This window comes from Sinocyclocheilus rhinocerous, unplaced genomic scaffold (genome assembly GCF_001515625.1).
Source record: "Sinocyclocheilus rhinocerous isolate Xijiao unplaced genomic scaffold, SAMN03320098_v1.1 scaffold889, whole genome shotgun sequence".
Lineage (NCBI taxonomy): Eukaryota > Metazoa > Chordata > Actinopteri > Cypriniformes > Cyprinidae > Sinocyclocheilus > Sinocyclocheilus rhinocerous.
The window spans coordinates 1,375,994-1,384,310 of record NW_015638024.1 but is presented as its reverse complement, the minus strand read 5'-3'; the positions used below and the strand labels follow the sequence as shown (position 1 = coordinate 1,384,310).

The 8,317-nt window shown below is 36.9% G+C and overlaps 1 long non-coding RNA gene across 2 annotated transcripts in view; it reads left to right on the top strand.

Moving 5' to 3' along the window:
* LOC107749437 (uncharacterized) overlaps positions 1-2,011 on the top strand; it is an 18,571-nt gene extending 16,560 nt beyond the window's left edge. For both annotated transcript variants that reach the window (XR_001641032.1, XR_001641033.1), the window contains exon 3: positions 1,763-2,011. This is a non-coding gene — a long non-coding RNA (uncharacterized LOC107749437). The remainder of the gene's footprint in view (positions 1-1,762) is intronic.
* Positions 2,012-8,317: the final 6,306 nt, after the last annotated feature.

The window sequence follows — 8,317 nt, the reverse complement described above, 5'->3', positions numbered from 1 at the left end:
CACTAGTCATATATTTGAAGGTTAAGCAGCGAGCTCATTGGCTACCGATACAGGAGAGAACCAATCAGCTGTGCCATGTGATGATGTCATTAGGTCAGATTGAGTTAGACCTATCGGACTGCGCCATCTAGAGTTTCATGTTTTTAAAAAAGGCTTCCATCATTTTCTGTAGAAGGAACTGGAAGAAAAAACTACAAAGGAAGGCTTTTGTACATTTATAAATGAGAAACTTCACATCTTTTACCTTTTTAAACCTGGAGGAATGAATGTTTAAACATACTGATTTCAAGAAGATATTTCAATGTGTTAAAATTTGCAATGTGGCAGAAACAAAATGTGAAAGCCAAAGCAGTAAAGACTTCTCTGTCAGTCTATAAATCAGCTCTAGGTTTTAACTGGCAGCTAGAGTGCCTTGACCTTTAGAGGTTGAGGTGTTGTTGAGGGTGGGTTCAACAGTATGGAAGTGTACTCAGGGTGAGGGGTGACCGAAGTGCTAGGGACCTTTTGCCTTCCTCAATATTAGTCCTTTGCTTCCCATTAAAATCAGTTTGGACTCTCTGCGAGTCTGGATGTGGGATATAATAGCTCAATTCTTAACATCCAGACCTCCACTTGTCACTTGGGTCAGTCAATATTGAGCGAGTGTGGCTTAAAGACAGACAGTTGCAAAAGTACCTGACTGTGGCCTTTTTGAGTCAAGATGAAAATAATTTGTCAGTGTCAGTGTGTGTGTGTGTGTGTACCTAATTTCCTTTCTACAAATGGAACAATGCTTACTAATGATCAGCTTAAAGCAGTAAAGACTTCTCTGTCAGTCTATAAATCAGCTCTAGGTTTTAACTGGCAGCTAGAGTGCCTTGACCTTTAGAGGTTGAGGTGTTGTTGAGGGTGGGTTCAACAGTATGGAAGTGTACTCAGGGTGAGGGGTGACCGAAGTGCTAGGGACCTTTTGCCTTCCTCAATATTAGTCCTTTGCTTCCCATTAAAATCAGTTTGGACTCTCTGCGAGTCTGGATGTGGGATATAATAGCTCAATAACAAACATCCAGACCTCCACTTGTCACTTGGGTCAGTCAATATTGAGCGAGTGTGGCTTAAAGACAGACATCTGCAAAAGTATCTGACTGTGGCCTTTTTGAGTCAAGATGAAAATAATTTGTCAGTGTCAGTGTGTGTGTGTGTGTGTGTGTGTGTGTACCTAATTTCCTTTCTACAAATGGAACAATGCTTACTAATGATCAGCTTAATGGGACAGTTTATACAAAAAATAAAACGCAGTCATTATTTATTCACCCTCATGTCATAACAAACCTGTATGATTTTATTTTCTTGTGGAACACATACGATATTTTGACTATTTCAACTATATTTGCCCATATAATGAAAGCCAGTGGGGTCCAAAACAATAACACATTTTTCAAAATATTCTTTTGTGTTCTACAGAAAAAGACATTCATATGTTTTAAACAACAAGAGGGAGATGCTGATTTCTAATATGCTGATTTGCTATTTCAAAAACATTTATTATTATATATAATTATATTATTATTATTATTACATATATTCTACCTGTAGCATTGCCAGAAAATTTGAAAATTGCAGTTTGTAACCTCTTTACTTAAACTAAAAATCCAAAGTGAAAAGTGAAAACCAAATTTAAAGCCAGATATAAATCTATTCCGACTGACTTTAAACTGGGTAATGGTGGGAAACAGGAACAACAGCTTACTATATCTTCTCCATGTTTCCACATCCTTTGCAGAATGGATCAGTCATTACTCAGAAGTTTTCTACAGTTGACACAGGAGCCGGGATAGGCCAATTACAGCAGGACCGTTACTCAACCTTGCGATCCCTAGATCACCTCACCTTCATTAAACGTCTACCCTCTTTCACATCAGCATCCCAACAGAAAGCCAATGTGCCCTGCCAGTCTCTTTTTTCTTCAACCTGGGACTGTTTAGACAAGCTTTTATCTTAAGCTCAAGATCACTGTGGTCTCAGCATAAATAACGCCATCACTGCAGATTACTGTGTTCGTTTCCTGAAGTCTTGATTCAATTAAAATAGCATTTTGCACTATGAGGCTGCTTAGAAATTGCAGGATCATTACAGTCTAACATGCTGGTCAGAGAAAACGCTCAAATTGTGCCCTGCAATTCAGAAAAATCGACAGAATACAGCAACCGTTTCTCTCCAAACACTTTAATCATTTCTCCGTTGTGAGTAATCCTAACAGCGTTAGCACTAATGCCTGAGCTCACTGGAATCCCTGACTCATGTGATCACAGGATTACTGATAAAAACCGGTTCACACATGACTATACCAATAGAATGTGGTGCCCATGATTTTGCCAAGAAGGACGTGCTCCTGGGTCAATTTTTTTGTCCTGCATGAGGAGGCAGGGCAGTGTTGGTTAGTATGAAGGTAAACAAGAGCTTGTTGATTTGAATGTGAGAACTTATCATATTAATATTCGTATTTGTAAGTTGAAATTTACACTCACAGCACTGATGTGAAAAGCTGAATCTTTCGATTTGAAGAAAGTGGGTTGCTCATCATATTCAGCAGCATGTATATGCCAAAACGGTTGTATTTATACTTTGCCCATTAGTTGTTTTTAAACTAAAATTTTACTAACTTAGGCCAGCACATTTAATACTTATCACAACGGCATAGGTTACAAAAATTGTATTACGTCACCGATACATTTGTACAGTTTATTTCATGTGTTGTGTATGCTGTCACTAAGTGATGACATCACAAAACTGGCCAATTTGCTTCCAGGCAAACAGTTTTTAGTGAAAACATTGAGCAGTGCTACCACATTTAATAATCTTAGTATGTCAGTGTAATATTATTAATGTTAATAAAAATACAAATACCTTAATTCACTGAATAACTTAGTACTAAATCAGTTTTTTTTTAATATATATATATTTTTTTTATCTTAAATTCATTCAAAGCAGGGGTTTTTTTTGCCATAAGAACTCTTAAGTATTGATGCAGACCATTTGTTGACAAAAGGAATTACATATACTGTATAGAACAGACATTACTGTAAAACAGACCTTTAGGCCTACATTACAGTAGTGTGTGTAGTGTGCTGATGGGAGCCAGGAGGACGTGAATCGTCTGCGTTGGTGAGTGAGTATCCTGATCCACCACGGCTTTCCAGCAGCCAGCATTGTACATTAGGTGAGCTGATAGATTCCACAGTCTTCTGCCATGCAGAGTTGTTTTCCCAAAGCCGGCTTTCCTACCAAAATTGCACGCTGGCTGCTGCTGTTGCATGACGTCGCAAAGAAACCAGCCAATGTTATTGGTCAGGCATCGACCAATAAAATGACTTCCTTCCCACCCCGGTTCTGCTCTCTCGCATCTGCATTTTCAAGTGCACAAGTGAGTGCACAAGTGTTTGCTACAGGAATATTGCGAAAGGTGTACCAAAAGTCAAGGCGCTAGGATTTAAAGTTTGTACTGCCGGATCTGAGAGATTGTAAGTGCCGACTTGAAGTTGTACAGCGAAACTGTGCAAAAGTAAAGTGCAAAAGTAAATATATTGTACACAGTTGTGTCTGTCATTTTGTTTATCTGAATGTCATTTTACACATTTGTAACTATTAATCTGCAAATTCAAATTCAAAACACAGATGTTTTGATTATTGTCTGTGTGTGCAAATCAAAAGATTCAGCTTTTCACATCAGAGCTGTGAGTGTAAATTTCACTCTACAGATAAAATATTAATATGACAAGTTCTCACATTCAAATCAACAAACTCTCCAGATTTGCTACTGTTTTACCTTCATAGTTAGCAATGCCCCCCTGCTGGAAGATGTCATAACTACAACCTCTGACAGCAAATATTTTCTCCATTAACAGCCATTCAAAAATGTGTGTACAGTTTTTTTTCTGCAAGTAACATTTAAATCACACATTTCATTATATTATAGTAGATATTTTAACACTTTACCATAGGTATGTAAAGGGTTAATCACAACTGTATATCTGTTCTGAATTTACTGTATATTTGCAATGTGACTTAATTTAAAATGTTTTCTTTACAAATACCCTTTTTTTTCAAAATTGGTCAGTAAGATTTTTTTTAAAGAAATTAATACTTTTATTATGTCAGGATGCATTCAATTGATCAAAAGTGACAGTTAAGACATTTATAATGTCTCTAATATATCCGTTTCATATAAATCCTGTTCTTTTGAACTTTATTCATCAAAGAATCATGAAAATAATAAGAAACTGATTATAAGAAATGCTTCTTGATCACCAAGTTAGCATATTAGAATGATATTAGAATGATTTCTGAAGAATTTCTGAAGACACTGAAGACTGGCGTAATATGTTAAAATAGAAAACAGTTATTTTAACTGAATTTAAATTTAAAATAATAATATTTAATAATATTGCTGTTTTTACATCAAAACATCCCGCCAGGCTTGGACCCGCTTCAATGTAAGTCTGTATGAATACTTCAGCTGTTTTGTCATTTGCCGGTAATACAATTGCTTAAAAAAAAAAATAGCACCAACCCTCCTCAACAAGCCACATGATTTGAAGTTCCATTAACATCTGTAGTTCAAACAGGGACGAATTACATGCAGTACCTAAGGTAAGGGCTTTCTTCAAATCCATAATTGGCCTTATGAGTAATAGTAATAGCGATGTTTGCCTCAGCAAGCTCTGCTAATTAAAAAGAACAAAGCAGGAGTTTATCTTTTTTTTTAAGTGTTTTAAAGTTTTAAAGTGTGCATCGTTATAGACCATCTTATGCTTATGTGTGGAAGCTGTCCTCAAAATTATATCTAGTATTTTTCCATAAACATATGTTATACAATTACACTTGTTTTTTTTTGATGAGGGTGAAGCCTGGAAGGAATTTAGTACAAATAGATACAGATCCACCAAGCAGAAGCCGGGAAACCTGGATCCATACTACCACTGCAACTGTCGATATCCCCATTGTTAAAAGTCCTCAAAGCAAGCCTAATTAAGCCTGTTTTCAGGCTGTTCTTCAGCTAAACCTTGTCCGCCAGTTCCAGAGGGGGTCTCTGAGAGATAAGCAGGCAATATGAGGAGTCACGTGCCTCCCTGCAGAGCACCTTCAAGGTCTTAAGATTCATCCATTCTGTGCCTCTCTCATCTGATCTCTAAATGAGGTGAGAAGCGATTTGAGTTGGTTCATCCCGTCTGACACCACATCCAACTAAGTAAATGAGGGCTGATGCTCCCTCCAGATCTCAGGAAATGAGGTAGATTTCTGCAAAAGCCTACTGTCAGGCATGCATAGTCCTTGCCATCAGAAACACTTCTACTGAGCATGTGCATGCACTTGGTCTTCTCTCCTCCTAAAAATTATATCCCCATTTAAGAAAATGATGGCAGCCACCATCATGACAGACCTCGAATCTTAATGCAAGGATCATCCCGATAGTCGATAAAAAGGGAGACAGAGAGAGAGAGAATCATTAATGTGAATCAACAGTGAATCTCCATTACTGCATGGCACAACATGACAGATGTTTACATTCTAGATTGTTCACTCATTCAGGGAGGTTAAAAGCTTGGTCTCTATCATTCATGAGCTTCTTCAATTTATATAGAAGGCCTTCTATTAACATTTCATAAGCTGCTCATCGCACAGATCAGAAGAAGCACATGATTCAGCAAGTTTGCTTGTGAAATTAATGCTGAAGCCAATGTAGCCATTTCAATGGACTGATTCTTGTCCAAATTTTCATACAGAGTGGAAAGAATAAGGGGGAAAAAAGGGGGAAAGAAAAGAATTTACATACTTAAGACTTAGATGAACAATTGAGGCATATAAATATGTGGCTAGTACAGCAAGACTACAAAACAGATATTCATAACTTAAAATGACAGTTTATACAATGATGAAAAATCTGTCATTTACTCACCCTTGTGCCATTCCAAACTTTTCTGACTTACTTTCTTCAAAATATGATTTTTTTATCTTCTTTTTTTTTTTTTACATTCTTTTGTGTTTTGAAGAAGAAAGTAAGTCTTACAGGTTTGGAGGGACATCAGGGTGAGTAAATGATGACAGAATCTTCGTTTTTGCAATACAATACAGATAAATACCTCAACTTCTAGACATTTATATCTAAGATAATGCAATTATCTAAATGACGTTGATAAATTGGTCAGGATAAACTCTTTTGTACAAGGTGGCCCATTATGTCAAAAAAACAAAAACTCAAAAAGAAATTCAAAAATTCAAAAGAAATCATTACAATTTACTTCTGAGGCAAAGTCAGATGCTTGACAGCATTGCTTCTGGGATTTTTGTGACATGTTTGCTGCTTAAGCATAACCATTAAGCTCAAACTCACAAAGAACGTCCCCTTGTGGTCCTGCAAGCACATTCATTGCCAATACAACCTCCCACTTAGAGGCCCCCCCACTGGCAGGTTCCATCTCCACACTTACATGCAGCACATTAGCCAATTGGTGAGCTGTCAGATGCTTGAAAACAAGGCAAAAGAACCAATTCTGAGAGTCGATGCAGCAGAGGATGCCTGCATCTGAGCTCTTTCCATCCTTTAACGTCATGTACCCATTCCCATTACACTCTGCTGCCCATTAATTTGGCTTTGCCAAATGGAGAAAACTCATTGACGGGAATCAGGGCATGAAGGAGAAAGTGTTTAAATCACTGTAACCCAGACTGGTTGCATTATTAGGTATCTGACACATGACTCTGATAAGATTATTAAAAAGTAGAAGAATTGTCGGTGAAGTGCTCAATTAATCTTAAGTTCTGTAAAAGTGCTCGTCTTGCGTGCACATGAATGGTTCTCATTAAATTCCTCTGAGGATATAAACAGTTTTAGTATGTACTACAAGTTGAGCTGTTCAGACAAAGATGTCTTCATGTTTCTGACCTAAGTTCACAAATATTGTTCTATAATACAGCAGCAGCCACAGCTGATTAATTGAAGCCACAGGAAAAATTATATAATGTGTCTCAGTATGTGTGCACAAGAGAGAAAGTTCAGTAATTAGTTACAAGAAGTCAATTCTTGTAATTGAACAGTAACTCTCGCTGTTTGGCATCTCTTTGTGAAAGCCGGAGCAAATCCATACACATCTATTTAAGACATAATAATGCACTTCTAAGATAAAAGTTTCTCATTCCATCTCCCTAACGCCTGTTAATATAAATCCACTCATGCAAATACAGTAAACAATAAAAATGACTTATGACCCAATATAGTCAGCTGTCACTCCAGTCACTTTTTCAGTAAAACAAACCGGCAAATCTGCCTGCCTCATTATTTCATGCCCCCAAAACTGATAAACAGTCTCATAAATGAGACTACATCCATCTGCTCCTCCACAAAAAAAGTTCATTTTAGCTGCATAAAAAATAGGTCCTCTAAATGAGCCAGTATTTCAGTATAATGAGGGCGAGCAGGACGTTTCAATATTGTTGCTCTTCTTCACAGACTCAGTATGCATGTACATGTTCACTGAATTTATTTAATACACGAGTTTCACAATTTGAGTTGAATTACTGAAATAAATGAACTTTTCCACGACATTCTAATTTATTGAGATGCACCTGTATAACATGTCGTCCTTCTTTACTAAAGAGATTATTTCTTCACAATATCAATGTTATCTGATTCTGAATGCATTTTTATACTGAGATATTCTCTCACCTATAGTTCTTTACACTCTACCTAAATTAAATGCACGTTGTGTACAAGAACAGCAACATCCAATTCCCTTGAGAGCACACAGATTTTTCAGTCACTGTAATTTAGTGACTGTGAATATGTAAAATAACTAATGATTAAATTAACCTGATAAAATAATCAGGTTAAGTGTACTGTGTTTCAGCACTGAGTACAGTGACTGTAATAATCTACTTTGATGTTTTCCTTACAGTAACTTGAGAACACCCACATATACAGTAGGCGTACAGGTTCCCAGTGGTGTAATGTAACGAAGTAATAATACTTCGTTACAGTACATAAGTATTTTTGGGGAGTATCTGTACTTTACTTGAGTTTTTATATTTCAGCCAACTTTTACTCCACTACATTTCCTAATTAAAATGTATACTTTTACTCCGATACATTTCCCCAAAGCATATTAGTTACTTACTAAAAATTAGTCAGGAGTCAGAAGAACACAGACTGCAGGAAAGCAGGTTTGACGAATCAGTGGTCTAGCGTTTGCAAGGTAGACTCCTAAAAACACCTTTGCTCATGTGCAAACAAGAGCGCACACAACCGCGGATGATTCATTTTCCACTCAAGTCGAGTCTGGGG